This window comes from Fringilla coelebs (genome assembly GCF_963513975.1).
Source record: "Fringilla coelebs genome assembly, chromosome: 7".
Taxonomy (NCBI): Eukaryota; Metazoa; Chordata; class Aves; order Passeriformes; family Fringillidae; genus Fringilla; species Fringilla coelebs.
The window spans coordinates 21,240,811-21,261,451 of NC_140035.1; the positions used below are offsets into that span (position 1 = coordinate 21,240,811).

Sequence of the window (20,641 nt, forward strand, 5' to 3'; positions counted from 1 at the left end):
GCAACACTCATTTGTGGCTGTCCTGCATCCACCATTCAGTTCTCCCACTGCACCCCACAGCTGCCTCAAGTGCGTTGGCACAGTGGTTCCACAGCCTGTGCCCTGGACCACACTGGGGAGCTGATCTAGTGGTGAAAAGCTCACAAGATTTCTTTCCCCCCTTTTCTCACTTTCAGGCAAAACCAGAGAAGTGCTAGTAGGAAGCTGGCTCTGCCACTACCCAGGCTGTCACACAAAACCATGGCTACAGTGAGAGACCCAGAGCAAGCCAGTCGGAGCTGCTTCTTTGCCCATGGTAGATGAATTCTATGCAATTTCTACATAAATTAAGAGGTTTCCACTAAAATGTCATCTTTATAATTAAACTGCACCAGATGAAGACATCGATGTTGTGAGCAGCCTCCTGGTGACCACCAGCCAGGGATTACATTCCCATCTGCTGCCTCAGGGCTTCTTACCACCTCTCACTAGTTCATTATTATCAAATGAGCCAAACTAGCTCCAGTAATTTATATCAGTGGGTTAAAATAATTGGAAATGAAGGAACAATGGTTTTGAGAATCCCTCCTATCCACAGAGATGTGAGAGTAGTGACCTCTGGCAAAGGGGCAGCAACAACAGGATTTACAGAGCAGCAGGTAAGTCTTAAACAAATTACCCTCAGCTAATAAAAGATACAAGTATTCTATGTGTAAACATGCACAGGACACCCATGCAAAAGGAAATACATGCATGACTGAAAAACCCCCAACAAACCAGCCCATAAAATGGATGCTTTTGCATGAGACACACACACCCTTCTCATGCATGCACCTCTGATCTCCTGCAGCTGTAGTAGGAAAGCATGTGCAAACACGCGTCTGCAGATGCACCTGCTCTGCCCCCACTGAAGGTTTTGGGCCAAATGGCCAAGGTATTATTTACACTGGAAGACACTTGAGAGCACTGTGAGCCTCATGCAGCTTAAGCATCTTCCCCTTGGTAAGCGTGCAGAGACATGACACGCCAGACCCCGAGCTCCAGAGGCACTGAGGGGAAGTTGAAGAGTTCAGGAAGTGGCCATGCTTGCTCTCAGCACACTGCCTCTTTGTCCTCACCCAGCTGCTCCCCCAGGAGCTTTCAGACAGCCCGGATCCCTGACAAGAGATGGGTTATTTCTCTCCATTTTAAGAAGGGGCTACATTTACAAAGTCACTTTTAATGTGTCAATCTCTCTGTGAGGATCCAGTCACACCCAATGACTGTGCCAGAGCTGTGCTTGGAGCTGCTGGTGGAGCAAATATACTTTTATATCCCCCGGACACCTGGGATTGTTCGAGATGGGAGGAATTTGCTCACCCAGCAGGTAACTCGCAGCAGCCTCGCAGCCACTTTTAATCCATGCCCAAAGAAAACAGCCTCCCAGGGTGCTGCTCCAGCCAAGCTCAGAGTGCTGCATGCCCTTCAGTGGGGCCGTGGAGGGGCACTGCAGGGACAGCAAAGGCAGCTGTGTGACACCGGGGACCCACCGTGTCCGCAGAGCTCTCGCACAGCGGGGTTTGCTGAGTCACCACCGACACCACAGCATCTGTCAACTCTGACTGTGGACCACTAAAACAAGGAGAGAAACATCTGAAGCCTGATGAATTTCATCCCTTGTAAACAAACCATTTATTTCTCCATCCCTGTCACAGATGAGGAATCTGTTGGCTGGCACCTTTCAGAGGAGCAAAGCTCTAACAGGGATTTTTGGCAGTCATTACGTGTAAGCCAACCACTTGCAACTAATGCTATGTCTCACCCTACAAATATATACATATACACAAGACAAAACTATCTGTTTAGCTTCTGAGTGGAAAGCACACATGAAGCTCTCCTTTATGTCCACCTGGGTACTTCCTGGAGACACGTATTAGTAACCCTGCAGATGGCACAAGTTGTTTTTAAAGCCATAAATTGACTTCCCCTCACTTGCCATGAGATCAAACAGTGTGTTTGATTTACGAATAAAGGACCACCCCAGCAGCAATAACAAGTTGCACAGTGGCCTGTCAGATAAGCCACAGAAAAATGTTAAGGGAAACTGATGTGAAGCTATAAATGATTTGCTTGTCCTGTGCTATGGGGATAAGAAGGCAATCGTGGGCTGTGAAGTTCTTGGTTTAGATTAGAAACTTGTGCTACCCACACATCTGAGTATACTGGACATGATGATCCAGACTAAGAGAGCATCCTGAAACCCAGCATTCAAGACCAACACATACTTTCTGCCTTATAAAAACAGGCCCTATTTATTCACTATACAGAAAAACACCCCATTCACCAATATGGCTATGACTATACACACAGACAGAACAGTGGATATGGTGAGGACTGTTTTCTCTCTGGAACCTGTCACCAGCAAATTTGAGCAATTAACATCTCAGTGCTCAGGCAAAACAATCTGCACGGCCCCAGCTTTGAGCAGGCACACCACAGGCGAGTGCAAGAGCAAACCATCACGTGCAACTGTGAACATGCAATCACAAATAAACCAACCAAGCCCAGATCTGTCAGCCAAATCACCAGAGCCAAGCACTAATACAGAGGTGTTCAAACTTCAAAGCAGGAGCACAGTCTGCAAGAGCTTGTTGAAAGAATTACAACCAGAAACTGGGACTTCTCAGTAGCATATAATCCCTGCTGTTTCCATTTCCTCTTTCTCATTATCGGCACAGACAGGGGCTGAAGATTAGTAAACAGTGGGTGTTTGGGGTGAATTAGAGCATGTGTGATGTAGAGCTAGGTATCCTGGTGGCATCTGTGTGACTTCAGAGAAACGTAAATATTTAATGCTGCCCACTACATTTCTTCAAAATGATGAAATATTAACATATTCCTTGGGGGTGGGGAAAATCATACCAGATAAAACAGGGAATCTGTTTTGTCCCTCATCTGGAACGGGAACAAAAGCTGATGAGCAAAAATGTTTTGGCAGATTGCCACTCTCTAGTCATGTCTATGTGGAAAATGAAGAGTTTTTACACTGCTCCAGTCCTGCCTGTAAACAGTGAACCCCCCCTCCCAAACTCAAAGCACTTTACACAGCTATGTGCATGAGATTACATCAGCTATCACCTCTGGGTTTAGCCACAGGCTATTCTTTCAGAGGACAGCCACATAAATAAAAGCCATTCCTAAGAAAACTTACTTTTGCCTAGAAATGACTATGTATTTCTTGAGCAAAAGCTGCTGAACTGACAAACCTTGCTCTCAAAGTTACTTGTCCTCCCTGCTCCTTTGACATAGACATTAACAGATTCCTGAAGAAATGCTCTGCAGTGCATATGTATTATTTATACAAGTACATATATATGTAATTAGGTATACTTCTAAAATGAGAACTCTATTTGTGTGGAAGTTCCTTCGTATCACTGTAGATTATTTCTAATAGCCTTAGTATATTCTCAGGAACCAAAAAGGAAGTTTTAATAAGAGTGCTGGTTGTGGCTTTTAATACTTATTTTCACATACAACCTGATTTCTTAGTTTGTAGCTTTTTTATACAATAAGCTTGGTACACAAGCTCTTTGACCCTATCTAAGAATATGGACTTAGCAGGTCAACCAAGAGAGAAACCATCCATGCTATCTTTCCAAAGGGTATTTTCAACACTCTTTATCCAGTAAAATCAGCCTAGCTGTTTTTCTAGAACAGCATTTGCTATATTTTCCAATGGCATGCCTAGGCTTCAAGTACCTTTTGTCAGCACATAAGCATTGCTATGATGGCAAAGTTAAAATATATCTATTATTGAGCAACTTGTCTTCAGCTATTCACATGAGTTACAAAGTTTTCAAATATTCAGCTGAATATTTGATGACAAGTTTTTATATACTTAGTTATTTCAGTAGAAAACATCAGCTGGTTTTAAGATCACACTTGAATCTGAGTAATATTTTAAATTCAAACTTCCCACAAACATCTCTGTACATATATATATTTACATGGATACATATATGTACATGCAAATAAAGCTAGACAAATCTACACCTTAGAAATCATGATCTACCAGAACATCACACATTTTAAAGCCACACAAACAATATTCATAGATAAGAACAATTTTTCATCTTTTCACAGGCCATACAATTTGAAGCTGTTACTGATGCTTAGTTTATTTCCCCTTTACATTCTGAATCTCCTAGCCAAAGCTCACATCCTCTTAAGTTTTTTTTTAAGGGAAAGCAAGTCCCCAGTCTTTGGGAACTTTAGTCTGTTTCTTGCATTCTTCCCATGGGTGGTATATTTCACATCAGGAATAACAGGATGCCAAATATAGCCACAGATGGGACTCTATGCATAGTTGCTGGGTAATTATAAAATAGAATCAGCTTCTCTGCTGTGTAACAGATGAGATTTTATTCTTTGCTTAGCTACAAGTACCAGCAATCCCATACTGATTTGAACTATATCCAAGTAAGGTGAGCAAGATCAGGTCATGCACAAGATCAGACAATGTCTTTGTGTTTCATTGATATTTATGACAATTATATTCTGCCAAAAAAAAAAAACAAAACAAAACAGGAGAAAGGGAGGCTCGGTATATGAATATGCATATACACTGCATATCACATTATTATTTAATTATCAGGGTAATTACTATGAATTAGGAGAGTTTGCCACTGTGATTTCAGAGAGCAGTTTAAAAAGTGACAGGGAATTGCAGAGTCCATGAAAAGCACCCAGATAACAGCCTTGGAGACTAATATTCTCTGTTTCCTTAGACAGTGAAAAAAACTCAGCCCTGTTGTGAAACCCCACATCTCACCTACATGTGAGGGGCAGCCACATGGGACATATCCAAGAGAGACTGCTCACACTACCGTGCCCACCGCTGGCCCTGGTCCGAAAGGATCACTCCTTGGCCAGCAGGGAACAGCCTCAATCCTTGCTGACAATCTGACTACTTCATGGTGACTTTCAGCATGGAAGTCATGCAACGCCACTTTGAGCGGGAAATTTTGTCTTGCAGACCTGGGGTTACCAACTCACTGCATGTAGACTAAGCTTAATCTGACAGATAGCAATGTTTAGGCACAGCTCACCTGGCTTAGAGAGTAAACTGCTGATTTAAAAATCAAACACCCTGTATTGCCATTCATTAAAACTTGGTTTCACCAACTACTGAAACTGAGTCAGTTATCAGGAGACTGCACATATGGGACAAACCAGCACCTCTACCCACAAGGGTATGGGAATATCCTATTGTTCCCACAGCCAGACAAATACAAGGAGCCGGACCTCTGACACAAATTCCCATAACACACTTGGGAACTGACACTCAGGACAGCCCAAATGGGAAGGTTGAGCTTGAAAGCAGAGGCAGTAGTATGATATTCTGCCTCAAAAGAGCTTGGCACCTGGTCTCCCTCTTTAGCAGAGGTTCAACACACAACTATAACTGAACATGCAATCATTTGTCTGCACCCCCCTCTACATGTGTTTTGTTTCTTCTTTCCTCTCCCACTAGCAAAAGGCCAAGTATATAGTAGAGAACTGAAAAATTAAATTCACTTATAGCTAAGTTTATGGCTTATGGCTCCAAGGGCATTACCCATGCTTAACAGAAACCCCAGACTGTGTAATTTGAAGCATGGCTGTCTGAAAGAGTGCTGCTAAAAGAGCAGAAATGCCTTGCAGTCCAATTTCTAGACCATTCAGCAAAGCTGGCTGGCTTTCCTGAGAGGCTGTACCACGACAGCGACCTAAGAGAACAACACAGAGAAAAGCATCAAAGACCTCCTAAAACCTCTCCTGCTTGGCCTAAAAACATGGGTCCCTCTGGGTAGGAAAGATTAGTCACGGGCATTTTGGTAGAGCCCAATGGTTCCAGCTGGTCTGCGGGCCAAGTCCCAGCAGGCCCAGCACAGTTCCTTACGGAGGATGAATTGTCAGCTGCTGCTCCTGGCTCTGTCTCAGCAATGCCTCAAATCATCCCCAAGCACTGTGGGAGTCTAAAGGTGTTTCTTCACCTGTTCCCTGTCACTACATGCTGCCAGCAGGAGCTCAGCTGCACAAGCTGTGATACAGGCTGTATATACCTGCTTGATGTTTCTAGTTCAGATTTAAGTTAACTTTGTGACATATTTAACTTTAGGCTTTTTGTTGTAAATGGGACAAGGACTATTCTCTCAGCCTCAAATGCCAAAGCTAGCACTTTGCATCACTTCGGGAAATTTGGATTTTGAAGACCCTTGGCTGTCCCAAAGGCTATTTCCATAACTACACCCTTAAGAGCTATTTAAAAGTTCTTTTACACTTGTCCCATACCAGACATTATTCCCTAGTGGCAGGCTCTGGAATCCTGATTCAATGCATGTTAGAGGAAATGATGGCGATACCAGGGGTCACACGCTCCATTCAGAAATGATGAAACCAGAACCTGCACAAACCAGACTTAACACAGAAACTTAAACTGCAATTTTTGACAATGTCACTTGACAGAACCCAGGTTTATACACCAAACAAGCCTGCAGATAACCTGAGTTTTTTACTCCTCAGCAGTCATGCAACAATGACCCTGCAAAACTTTAAAGCAAAGATGCCAAGGGCACTGGGGTTTTAGAGCAGCAAGAAGAGTCACCCTACATTCAGAATGGTGATTTCCAAAAATAACCAGCAGTGTCTACCAGACAAGAAGAGAAAGCTTCTACCAGAAGCTCAACAGAAAGCAGCTCCAAGGAAATTCCTGAAAAATGCTGTCCTGACCTTGTCTGGAGCAATCCCATTCCACTGGTGTGATCTCAGCACTGATTTTCCACAGCAACCCCACTCCAAGGGCAGGACTGTGTTGCAGCACGTGCCACAGCACATGTCACAGTCATGACACACAGATATCACCATACAACAGCAGAAGGCTTCAACCCATACAGAGTAACACCATACCACCCCAAAAGGCTCCAGGCATCTGCCCTTCTTGTTCTTTAGCCCAGTCTTTTACACCCTCATGTCCATGCATTGCACCTGTGTGCCCTCTGTTCCCTTTGGTGGCTGGTCAGTGCACCTGGCACTCCATGTCCCATTACCTCCAATACTGGTCACCTGTCCTACACAGCTGTACCCTCTGGGGATGAGGGGCAGCAGCAGCCCCACTCCCAATAACCACAAACTGTGTGCCTACAGGACTGGGCCCAGGTTACACCTATCAACCCCTCTGATAGTTCAGAGTGGATTTTTTTGTCTTTGTTCTCACTTCCTAGGGCATAAAACCTTGCCTCATTAAGAAGTGGTAGTGGGACATTTCTTTGTTGCTATCTAAAGGGAAAAAAGTAAAAATACATTTTTGGGTGGTTTTGGTTTTTTTTTACTTTCTCTTCTCACAAGTTTTTCCATTATATTCTCATTTGCTTCTGCCCATATCTCACAGTGGATGGCCTGGAGCAAAGGCCTTGGAAGCTGTAAATGCTCTGGTATTAGATATCATGTGGTATAATTTCTATGGTTTCTTCAGTGCCTCCCCAGTCTGGCCAGTTAGTGAGTGGATGGTGAACAAACATTTTTTGAGAAGTACAAAAGCTTCCAAATAAAAAAGAGCAGTCATAAACCATTCTTACTATAAACTACATTATTCCTCCTAAGAGGAAACTTTCTTGGGGAACTTCAAGTAACACAAAACAGAAGACAGCAATGACAATTCTTTCCCTTGGAAATACAAAATCCCTCAGTGTTCTCATTTAAGTACTGCACATGATGACATCCAACTGGGTTTTACCCTGTATTTCACTCGCATTATCAGGGATGTTCTGCTAAACAACTGGCACATTTTCGATGAATAAAGAGGGAACTTGTCCAGTCATCTCAAGCTGTTTGTCAGTTATGGAACACTTCATTTTCTAGTTCCCTATAGCAGCATAAGTTAATTTGTCTTCCTCTTGACACCAGACAGCATGCACACTTTTTTTTAAGGATGCACAAATTAAAAAAAAAAAAGGAAAAGCTATAATAAAACTTGGAGACACTGATCCTGCAGAGAGCTGCCTGGAAAAGGATAACCGCTAAATGAAAAAATAAATATTGCTCTAGTTCCACCTAAGGGTACAAGTAAGTGTAAGTATGCAGGAACTCCTCAGAGTAAGATGTTTCACTTTGAAAAGCATTATCTGGTTTAGTTTTAATTTCAAATAAGAGCATTAGTTCTTCCTTTATACCCAAGGGACACTGGTCAATTCAATTAAGAATCATCTATTTCAAGTCAGCTGTGCCATGAAGCAATTATTTTCTCCCTGCCTAAGTCACCTATTAAGATCAAATGAGGAACTTTCTTTAAATTTGAAAATACAAAGTTCCAAGTGATAAATATTTGTGCTTTGTTTCGTCCTAGTATTAAAACAAAGGTCTGGGGCTGCCTGCTGCCATTTGAGAGTTTTGGATTCCAAGATGCCATCATGACTATTGAATGGAAAAGCAGAACTTTTAAGGAATATCTTTTTCTGTTTCAAAGTAGTAATGGTCTGGAATGGTTTAAAATGTAACCTGCAGACATAAACAATGATATACTGGTAGGTGCTGCCTGTGTGCCTCATTTGAATGGCATTCTCTCTGAAATAATCACACATGGATACAGCCACATTGCTATCCTTTGATTTTTCATTTCATCCTACTAGAATAGAAAATGTATTCTACAGGGGACTGCACAAATGCATTCCCTATCTCAGGGGTATTAAAGACAAGGCATTCAATCATATGAAATACACAAAGGAGCATCTGACCAAATAGAGATCCATATAAAGAGACCACTACACTGAGTCATGCAGGGTCACTTACAGTGAGCAAGTGGCTTCTTTACTTACAGCATACACAACACTGCAGCCTTTTTGGTTTACATTTAATACTTCCTTTGAAAACTGTCTTCGGTAACTTCAAATGTGAAAGTAACAGTGAAAATTCTCTATTTTGCATTCCTATGCCAGAAAACAGTTTTGAGAACACGTTAGGCAAAGTAGGTCAGTCAGTGCTGGGTCATGAGGACATGAGGAGAGCAGTGACTGATGTGATGGTCACGGGAGGACTGACCAGTTGGAGTAAACCAAAGACAGGACGGTAGAGCTCAGTACTACATGGCTGATGCTGTCCATGTTTGCCAAAGTGAAAATCAAATTGAACCAAAAGACCATCAAACAATAGTACCCTTTAATTACTAGCTGAGAATGAAGCACTGCCCCTTGTTCCTAGCAGAAACAGCACAGACATCACTTGTCTGGGAAAGCATCCTCACTGAACTGTTCCTATCCCCTATGGCAGGGGAAGAAGGGGTGGGGGGTAAAAGGAAAAGAAGAGAAAAGAATAGAAGGGTAGGGAAAAAATGGGAGCTCAGCCAAACTCCTCTTCAAGTCTTGAAAGAGGAAACAGGGCTTAGCTCTGAGCCACCAGGTACATGGACTGGTCTAGAGGGATACTATCTGCTGAAACTTATTCTATCTCCTTAATTTCCAAGAGAAAGTATTGTAAGGATCATATTTTAGTAACACTGTACTCACCCTTTCAGAGTCTTTCTTGCCTGTGGAGATCTTTAAACCAGCAAAAGAAAAGATGAAAAAAAAAAACAACACTGAAAACAAAGGTAGAGTTTAGATCAGAAAATTCATTACATATTCTATGACTTAAAAGTCAGAACCACAGGAGATTAAGCTCTCTGTAACCTCAGGTTCAGTGGGAAGAAACACACCCTGCTAAGCAAATCCTGCAATGTGCTGAGCCAGTATCAAAAACCTGGGGGCAGAGGCTGGACCTGCCAGCCTCAGGCTGCTGCCAACACACTCACATGTGCACTGCAGGTATCTCCCTTGCCAAGACATTCCAGGCTCTCAGCTCCATACATGCAAAGATGCCTTTTCTAATGCTTAAAAGAGACTGTTGTATTCAGCCACATCACTAAGCATGGCTAATCTGGGATACATGTGTGAGCACTCACACTTGTCTTGCTCCCACAGCAGCCAGACATAGCACCCATACCCATGTTCCAAGCAAAGCTGCCCAGACAAATCAGGTTTATATGGCTGGCAGGCTCAGCTGTTCCAGGGCATTACTCTGACATAGCTCTCTTCACAGAACACCAAGGCACATGTCTAGCTGGACAGCAGGTTGTGGCAACCATAAAATAATGCATTATCCTATCTGATTTCCATGACTTAAAGGATTTCCCAACTTGCCATGCTTGCTGATGCCCTCTTAACATTTAGGGATTTGTGTCAACTGAGCTACAAAATTGATGTGTTGTTGTGGAGAATAAGCAATGGATAGATCTGCAGAATGGTGCAAGGCTCCACTGACTTTTAGTTATGCTTATGCAACTCCATAGTTCCACAGCTGCTAATACTTAGCAGATGACCTGCATAAGTGCTAGACAAAAAAAAACCCAAAAAACCAAAAAAACCTACTTCAACACTTAAAAAACAAGCTACCAAAACAAGAGTGATTTTTTTCATCTGACATGATTCTTTTTTCTCCTCTGAACAGAATTCAAAAAAATGCAGCATAACAAATTCAGCATAACTTATAACTGAAGATCTGAATGGTGCCTTGTTTGTAGCATTTGGATTTGAAACACAGATGCAGTTAACTCACAGCTTAACTCCTTCCACGATACTCTCTAAAATGCTGATCTGTGTTCTTCTTAGCTTCCAGATTTTTAGAAGCTTTCAAGCAATTTTTCTTTTTTGAACAAAGAGATTCAAACTTGGATTCAGTGTACAGCTTCGTCTGCTTTTTTCTGCTCTTAAAAAATATGAGATTAATTGTTGTGCAACTAACTGGGAATAACATCACTTTCTAAAAATTTCCTTTGCAGAGCTTGTCTTTATTTCACCAAATTCTTTTCCAGATCAAATTTTCTAGGTTTATGAAAAAGTCAATGCACTACATTTTTCTTTAGTACTAAAACTCCCTGTGTACACGACTGATAAGGCAAAAAAAAAAAAAAAAGATATCTCTCAGCAGGTAAGTGTAGTCTCTGTTGCCAAATGATCTGAAAATAGTTGAGTAGGGAAAGGAGGTAGTATTATGTGAAGACAAAATCTTTTAGCTACCAAGGCCCTAGTCTGCCAGCCAGGAGATTTATGATCCTCTCCCAGCACTATTACTGACCTGCTGTTATGAGACTTTGGGCAAAATTACCTCCTTACGCTATGCTTCTCTACATACTTCAATTTTTGAAGTCTTTATTCAGAATTCTCAAGGCCATTTTCAGATATTTTAAGACCACATTTATTCCCACTGGTTTTGGGGACAGACAAAGGCAGCCATGCTTCCCCTGTAATGCACAAACATGGCAAACAGCCAGCTGGAAGGAACTGCTGGATCTCATCTAGCTCAGAGCAGGGATAACCTGGCTTCAAGCAGATTGCTCAGGCCTCATCCAGTTTTTAGACCATCTCCAACAACAGACTCCACAATTCCTCTGGACAACCAGTTTCAGTGGTTAGCCCCCCTCACCACCAAGGACCTCAGTGGAAATTTTTCTTTGAAGCAGGACACTGTGCCAAGGAATGCAATTTCTGTTTAGGGTAACTTCTGGCCCTGTTAAGTCAGGGTCCAGAAGAATACAGAGAAGCCTGCTCCACACTGCCTGCTCTTCATGGCAAGAGGATTTCGGCGCTCAAAATATTACAGAGAGGGAAGAAGAGGGAATCACCCCCTTTCCTGAACTTACTATAAGAGAAACATGCAGAAGCTATTTTGGGCTCACTGAAGCTGCTAAGAGCATTTCTTTTAACACCTGTACTAGTTCCCATTAAAGAATATCCTGTAGTTTCTTCAGCAGGAGTTACGTGCTCAAGCTCAGCACAAACAGAAAGAGGGCTCTCGTGAAAGCATGCACGGGCACACAGGAGGGCCCTTCTCATGGGCTTTAGCCCAAGAAGGAAATGCTGGGACCTACATACGTACACGCACTGAGCACATCAAAGATGAGGGGTGCACATGAACACATTAAAACTCAGAAACTTCTGCTCCCACAACATTAGTAGTTTAAGGAATTATAAAACGATACATTTTAACTCCGAAGCATACTGATGTGTAATTGAATCCAGGAACACTAATGAAGTTATGGCTAAGTGTTACAAAACAGACTCTCAAACTATTCCTTGTGCTTCCCGCTTATCTCCTTCCAGGAATTAGGAAAAACTTTCTATTCTGAACTCCTTTGATCTCTCCGATTTAGACGCAACTGCTCCCCCGCCACTTGCGTCTCCAGCCTCAGAGACACTCTTGACTGATCTGTGTGAGCCGTGCTGGACGAGGCCCAAGGACAGCTGCACTTGCAGACTTGTGTGCCTGCAAGGATGAAGAGCAACCCCAGTACCTTTCAGGGCCTTGATGTTCAGGGTTATTGCCACCGAAAAAAATAACTTTTTTACTATTCAGATTTCACTCTCAGCTCAGCAGCAGTGTCACAGTCCCCAGGAGGATCACAACAGAGTACTAACATAGTAAACAGTTTGTTACTTCTCCTTCCTGCTCTTCGCATACCCAGAGTAACGCATGCGTGTACCTGGTGAACACGGAATTATTATACTGGTCACCACAAGCACACAAATTACTTTAAACAAAGCAGCCTACTAAAGCATGATTATAGACATCTTTATTAAATTTACTTTTTAATAATGCCTTTTCTGGGCTATTTGCCAACTAACAGTTTAGCAGTTATAATTCAATAGCAGGTTTTCATATACCTCTTTGAAGTAAAGAACTAAACAAGTAGGTCTTAACTGCACACAGGACAGACAACTGCCTTGAAGAGTTGTGGCTACTTATAGTATCCACTTCTTCAGTACTGTTCTGCCATCCCAGAATTTAATTATCTCCCCATATACTGGGTCTCCACACCCCTACTCAAACACCACGGACTCTGAACCAAGACAGCAAACAGTCCTTTTTATAACAGATCCCACAAACCAAATGTTAGAGTGCACCAGATGAAGAAAATGAGAAAGAAAATGGAGTCAAGAATAAGAGAAGTCAGTAGAAAGAACACAGAAGTATTTAATTAGATTTGCATTTTGATAACACTACATTATTGCAAAGAAACCATACTTAAGATATGTTTACCTTGACAAAAGCATAAACTTTAAAGAAACCCACCCTTCTGCTGTATCATTATTTCATATGGTTTCTATACATAAGTCCATTAACCAGATGAATACTCAAGGTAGTTAAAAGCACAGAACATTTCTCAAAGCTGCTGCATAAAGACATTTTACTAAATTGTACATGTACATGATCAACAACACGTGCTCCAAAGGAAGCCTATGCCTTCCTGTCATGTCCCAATTGACACACAACACCAACATACACTCTTTTCTCCCCACAAAGCAGATGGGTGTTTATGTAAGCAGGGTACAAAACTAAATAGCTGTTAGAACTATATGCAGTGTAGGTAATGGAGAGAAATACTGCAGCATGCTCCCTTCTCAAAGGGATTAGCATTGCTCATGCTTCTCAGTGGCCTTTTCGGGGTCTGGATGCCATCAGATGTAAAGATCATACTGTTATCACAGGTGGGAAATTGCTCTTTCCATAGCCAATACCTTTTCCTAGATGCACACTTTCAGTTCTGTCTGTACTACACAGGTAAAAGCAGTGAAACCCTGCTGGGGTAGGTAACTGGGTTTTCCATTGAGGAAAAAAAAGGTTTAGTGGTCTTGTAGCCATGCAGCCCCCAAAGACCATGCCTTACTATCTGGTGCCATTCAGAGAGTAAACTAATCCTGGAGAAAGCTGGAAGTGCAATTTCAGAAGAAACAGCAAGGCAGCAGCAGTAATTAGGACACAGCTAGAGAGTTTCAACCACTTTAATTCCCTGTTGTTGGGGTGAGGGATCTCAAAGCAGGATGCAGGAGAGAGTCAGCACAGGGCTGAGAGGGCACTTCTCTACAGACAAGGGAGTAGCAGCTCTCTTCTCTCTACTCAAACTTCTGAGCTACTCAGCACAACCCCAGAGATAACTGGGAAAGGCTGAAGCAGCTGCAGCACAGGCAGAGGAACAGGTGAGCAGCAATAAGCAGTAAGAGAAGGGTGGGAGGGACAGGAGCAGAGGCAGGAATCCCTAGGCTGCCAAGGATAACACATAGAGCAACCACAGCCTCCAGGCACAGCCCCTGTCCCAAAATGCCTGCACTCCAGTCAAAGCCAGCCACAGGACTGGCGTGCCTCTTGCTTCACATTCCTCAGAAACTTGCCTTAACCAACTATGGGAATAATCATTTCATGTGCAACACAGAGAGCTACACGTTTGACAGGCAGAAGCTAAGGGCAACGTCCTGCTCAGCTTGAGGTCAGAGGATGCTGAAGAGCCTAGAAGAGCGAGGCAGAAAGACACACATAATACTTGAGGAATGAAAAGCAGCACTTTCTGGAGGAACAATAACAGGGACTCAAGAGATACAATCTCATGATTTCAGGCTATTTGCTCTCGCTCTAGCTAAACAGATCTTTAAATAACATTTGTGCATACATAAAGAGATTTTCTTCCCCATTTGTAGCTTTCCTCTCCTCCCCTCGCCCCTCCCCAACCTCCCATACTCTCTTCCTGAATCTCTCTTTCTGCGTAGGTCCTCCCCCCTCACATGCTCTGGCTGGACAGAGGGCAGAAGTGCTCTGGAACAGCTGTATTTCCTCCTCATCTGCTCCTTCCCCTCACAGCAGAGGGGAAAGTACATGCCAGCTCAGCTGGCCTCGTGCTTTACAGCACTTGAAAAAGTGCACTGCCATGCCTCCTACCTTCACTGAAGGCAAGGCTCCCGAGCTGAGGCTCTGAGAGGACCTTTTCTTTTTTTACATGGCCTCCTGGGTCTCTGCACCATCCTCCCAAATTGGGCTTGGAAGAGCTAGTGGACAGAGGAAACAGAGGGGAAGGCTGACAGAGTTAAAAAGAGTGTGAATGAAAAGCAAAACACACTGCCCATCCCTGGAGGTCAAAACTGAGAGCAGCTGCTTATTTACAGCCCTGTCTTTGAGAACGCACTTCGGGAGTAAAGGAGTAATTCAGAAGTACCACGTGGTGGGTTCCTGAACACGCACACCTTGGTGCCAGAGACAAGTGCTGTTATCACGTTTGCTTGAGAGAGGCTGCCCAAACAGGCTACGTGGTAGCTGAGGAACACCTACTCTCTGAGAAGGCACATAGCCCTGCACTCCACGAGGCGTTCTTTAGAAAATGAAACACAGCCATTAGAGCAGCAGAGGCAAACAAAGTGCAAGACAAGCTCAAACTTGAAGACTGGTCACTTAAGGTTCCCTAAGTTGACTCCTTCCAAAAAGCCCCTGAGAGCCAGCTCAGAGGGCAGAGACCTGCTTTGTTGACTCTACCCTACAGCCTAACAACACGGTCCACCTCAACATCCGCTGCAGACGAAAGCATTCGAGGGAGGCTGCGGCACGATCACCTGCGTGTGTGGCCAAACAACGATGCCCAGCGTGGGTGCCACACATGCAGGCAGCGGTGTGTGCCACGGCTCCAGCGAGAGCCACAGCCCAGCGAGGCTCTCCCCACCCTGACTCGCCAGCCAGGATTTCACAGCCGTGGCTGTACGGCAGCACAGATTGACAAGGATGCCAGCAGGCACGTCCTGGCAGCCCGGGCAGAAGCACGGTCCGAGCTGCCCGGGGCCGGGGGCTGCGCCCAGAGCCAGCGCCAGCCGCCGCCGCGGGCAGGCGCCCAACCCGGGGGAAGCGGGAATGCGAGGGGAAGCAGGGAGGGATCCCAGCCTGCCAGCACGGCTTCGGGAGGCAGGAGGAACGCGTCCGGCCCAAGACAGAGCAGTCTGGAAGAAAAGAGAGAAAGAGCAGACAGGCACGAGGCGAGACTCGGCTCCCGACCCTTGTACCCGCGGGGCGCTCGGACCGCGGGGCCGGGGGTGCCGAGCCGCCCCGGCGCGGCGGCCGCTGGAGCCCTGCCCGCCCCGGAGCCCCCCGCCCCGCCCCGAGCGGCTCCCGCAGCCCCCTTACCGCGCTCCGTGCGGGCGAGGCGGCGGGAGGGCACGGCGGGTCCCGCCGGCGCTGCAGCCGCTGCGGCGGCCGGGACATGTTGGGCCGGGCGGCTATTTATAGCGGCAGGAAGCGGCGCGGCGCGGCTCTGGGGCGCCGCTCCCCCGCCGCCCGCGCCGCCGCACATGCCCCGGCCCCCAGAGCGCGGCCGGGCCGGGCCGCCCCCCGCGCTGTGCCCCTGGGCCCGGCCGCCGGAGCGGGCTCCCCGGGGGATGGTCCTTCCCAGGTGGCGCGGGGTGCCGGTGATGGCCGTGTCGCGTCCTTCTGTGCCCCGTGCCCAGTGGGAGTTCACAGCAGTCCGAGTTACAGAGAGCCCCTTACAGGGAGATGGGCTCGGGTCCCCAGGTGCCGAGGGCCTGGACTGTGACTTTAGTGGCTCTGCCGAGGGCACATCCCGTTCAAAGCGGTCCCGGTTCCAAGGCCGTGCCCTCACGGCAGGGGCTGCTCTGCTCTCCGTGCCGCCCGCACTGCCCGGCCCTCGGCACAGCCCCGCTCCTCTCGGCCCTGCTCCCGGGCCTCCCCTGGCCCGCAGAGCTCGGAACACGCTTTGCTCTCCCGACCTGCCTCGATGGCAGCCAGCGGGGAAGGGGTAGTGGCACCTGGGGAATAGCAAGGCACCAGGCAGAGACACGCGGTGGAGTAGAAACGTAATTAAACAGTGGGAAAGAGATGCTTGCTTTTTCCCTGTTAAGGTTTGCAGTATACTGAAATGTGGGAAGGTCAATTACCCATCTCTGCAGGATGCCCCAGAAGGTATTTGTGTTTCATACCTCAATTAACTCATGCAGAGATTGCTTTGCCGGGCAAGCAATAGATTCTGTTCCCTTTCCCCCTTCAGCTTGACTAAGTTTTCTAGAAACAAAATTTCTGTTAATGTTTTCATGTCCAACACTAAGGTTTTGGATGGAAAAATGCCCAAGTGCATGTAATAGAGCAGCCTTTGCAGATAGGAGCAAGGTTTGAAGCGCAAAAACTGTGTCCTGAGTGTCTATTTGAGCCAACGTTGATCTCACATGCTTTTGTCTCTGTAGGATTACACATTTTGGAGGTGTTCAGATGGTTTCTGTTTACTCCATGCGTAGACATGGTCCAGCCCAGCAGCTATATAACACTGTTATCTAAAATAAAAATGTTAGGGACAGGTGTCCTGGAGAACTGAAATATCCGTCTGATTCACTTGTAGCAACTTGTCCCAGCAAGGTCAAAGACTGAGTAACCTGTGTGCTAAGCTAACCTGCTGCAACTTACTTGCATGTTTTCCTCAGGAGATGAGCTGTTGCCTGAAGGCACAGCATTATGGTGAGACACGCTGTCCTAAGAGCAATGGCATTACTGTGCTGTCTTCAGTTGGAAGTCTGGAAACCCTGCCAGGCTTTTATGTAGGTCATGTCTCCATTTCTGTGTCATTGTATGCTTGGAGCATTACAAGAAAACACAGAAACTGGTACAGTTTTTTATGTGTATCCTTTTTGACCTGTACACAATGTAGATTAGCTTGCAAGCAAAAATTTCTGTGCTCACAAATAGTAAAACTGCAGGTACTCTGTCTTTACTGTCTTTACAGTCCCAAAACTCTCTTAAGAGGGTCACAGATCCACATGAGGTTCCTCAGCATGGCAAACTGCATTTGGGTCATTGGTTAGCTGAAAAGTCACGCAGAGGTAAACAGCCTCCTGTTGTCTACATGCTGGGGAAATACCATGTAATGTGTTTAATCCAGGCTCCATATGGGATAAATAGATACACTGATACAGATCTGCTCACCTTTTAGAAGTTGGGAAGATGTGCTGCAATGGGAGATATGTGCTGGGATGACAGGAAATGGTGACAACCTTTGCTGGGAAAGAATTGTCCCTATCTGGGGAATCCACTGAGCAATCCATCATCGCTGTGATGAAGTAGCCTACAAACTCCTTTGGACTTCTGCCTGCTGGTCAGGCTGGCCCGTTGCATGGTAACAAGTGAAATTGTCCTGTCCTTGCTGTAGATAACCCACCTGCAGCCAGCAGGACTCAGCATGGCTCTCACAGTGGGCATGGAAATGCTTGTCCACAGGTTGGCTCTTTTCCATAGCTGTGTCAGTCTCTGAGACTTTATTGGGAGCTGAAGCATGATCATTTTACAAAATCTTTTGCAAAGCAGTGCATGACTGCCTTTTCTGTATTTGGGATTTGAATTCCAGAAAGTGCTGAGTGCTCTAGAGCTTTGTTAGAAGTCAGTATCTGTGTAACCTTCGGGTGACAGAAGCTTGGGAGACTTTGTATCAGATTCACAATTTTTAAGAAAAGAAAGAGAGAGGTAATTTATAGCCAGCAGCATGCCTAGGGGCCTGGAGGCTGTGCTAGAATTTATCTTGAGCTAGTAAACATATGAAAATCTGAAGTCTTGTGACTGGAGCCAAGGACAGCAACTTTCTAGAAGTGTCCAAAGTATTTCTGATGTGCTGAACTATCAGTGACTTTAAAGGTGATATCTTGCCTGTCCCCATACCAGAAAACAAACCTTTCAGGGAGGTAATGAACTCCCTGTCTCCAGCAGCAGCACAGTGTTTTTGCACTTACGTGGGTCCTGTGTTACACATTCTCTATTGCCCTGCTGTCCCTACCCGCTGTGGCTTGCCTCAGCTGTGGAAACAGGAACTGCTGAGTCAGCAGGCTGATGAAACTCACACTGCTTTCACACTTCTCTGGGGAGACTGCCACAGCAAGGAGGTTGGCAGCAATTTTATCCTGGAGAGAAAAAAAAGAGTACTTAAACTGTCTTGCAATTGCCTGAAACAATAATCTGATTTTTAAAAAACTCTCACAAGGAAGGAGGCTGTGGGACCCAAGCACTGGTGGCAGATGAATGATCACACCTGGCACACGAGCTCATAGTCAAGTACTTGGAGTTCAGCGAGTGTCATTTTTCTGTTCTCTCTCTTGATCAGCTCAACTACATTTTACAGAGTCGAGATCCAACTGCTGAAGAGACAGAATAAGGACACCGAGTTCAGCTTGGCTGTCTGGTGAGGATGGAGAACAGCAGCCTGTTCTGATTAGAGACTCATGCAGAGGTGAAACCGCTCCCTTGGAGCTGGTACAAGATAAGGGACTGTGAAAATTCAAATAACCCTCTCAGGAGGGTCAGGTCTCCTGAAAAGCACAAGTGCCAAAGAGGAAAGAGATTTGGCAGTGACTGCATCTCTGAGAGCAACATATCCATGGCACAGTAGAGAGTAGCTAAGGTCAGCTAAATGGATGGGAAGGGGAAAGTTAACTGCCAAATGCTTTGAAAACTGGAAAGAGAACCAAACTGAAAAAGATGGAGACATTCCAGTAAGCTATTCTACTAGGGACATAAATATGGTGTTATCAACCAGCTCAAAGTGAACAAAAACAGCTTTAGTAGCAAGAAGATGGCAGTTAACTGCTCCAGGTACTATCACTATAAAAGCAACACCTTCCCACCCAGATGCCCCTGGTCTGCTTTCATTTAAATGAGGTCTGCTTACTTCAGCACCATGGTGTTTGCATGTCATTATTTTTTATACTTGTTAGAGAAATTTAACAATGAGTATGTGATGCCTGTTTCTTGCTTTGCTTATCGTGAGATTTGTAAGTTGCAGCTCCAGGCTGAAATATGCCTGTTTAAGGCAATGAGGCAGCAGAGATGCATGAGTGGGTTGCAAAGTATTACCCAGGGTCATCTCCCTGGGGCTGCTGATCCAGCCCGTGTAGGAGAGAGTTTGTGTTAAGGTTGCAAGGCGGGGCTACAGAGCCGTAAATGAGAAATCATTAGACTATACATACTATACGCAGATTTACTGTGACTGTGACTGAGACGGAATATTTACAAGCTCCAAAGCTACTATTTTAGCAGGGGCTGACATTGAAAGACAGTAGCAGTTGAGAAGAGGTAGTCTGCAGGTAAGTAAGGGTATCCTGTCAGTGGGTGGATACTGGTAACAGGGGATCTTAGCAATATGCAAGAAAAATGTACCATAAGGGTGATCTAGGAAGAGAAAACAGAGGCTGGTACAGTCCAAGTATGCGAAGCAGAAAAAAAAAAAAAAAAAGGAAAAGCAAGAAAAACATGTGCTTATTTGATGCTTGGAGGACTCTGTTTGGAGAGTTAGAGTACAATGCCTGGAATCTGCAGCTTAAGAAGGAAAGTTGTTAGCATTTATTTTTGCCTGCTGTCACATCTTTTGAGACACAACTAGTTCGTCAAGAGTCAAAGTGACAGAAAGGCAGACGATTTCCTGTGCTATAAAACAGGTCAAACCATCACAAATGACAATTTTTGAATAAATAGTTTCAAACCTTTTTCTGAGGAAGTGGAAGGAAAGCACTGGTACCTAGCTGTGTATAAGGAGAGCTGGAGAAGCAGGCAGACAGGCAGGCACACACGTGCGTACATTCACTCTAGCACACAGATGGGGGAATTTGGATGCCAAGACTCAGACCTTGCCTTGGGGAAGCTGAACAAAGATACTGTAAGGTGCTCACCGTGAATCTTGTTACTTGATGTTTATTTTTAATGCTAAGATTCAGCCACATGCTGCTCTAAGAGGATTGTTCTGTCAATTTCAGTGCCAATCAGAGGCTCTCAAATTAAGTTCCAGGCACCATTAGGCTGCAGTTCAGCTCATCGTGAG

General features: G+C 45.1%; 1 protein-coding gene across 1 annotated transcript in view; it reads right to left on the bottom strand.

Annotated features, from left to right (window-relative positions):
• The window catches only part of WIPF1 (WAS/WASL interacting protein family member 1), a 53,876-nt gene extending 37,837 nt beyond the window's left edge, over positions 1-16,039 (bottom strand). The window contains exon 1 of the mRNA XM_084209048.1: positions 15,964-16,039. The gene's annotated coding sequence lies outside the window, so the exon portion shown is untranslated. The remainder of the gene's footprint in view (positions 1-15,963) is intronic.
• Between the last annotated feature and the right edge of the window lie 4,602 nt (positions 16,040-20,641).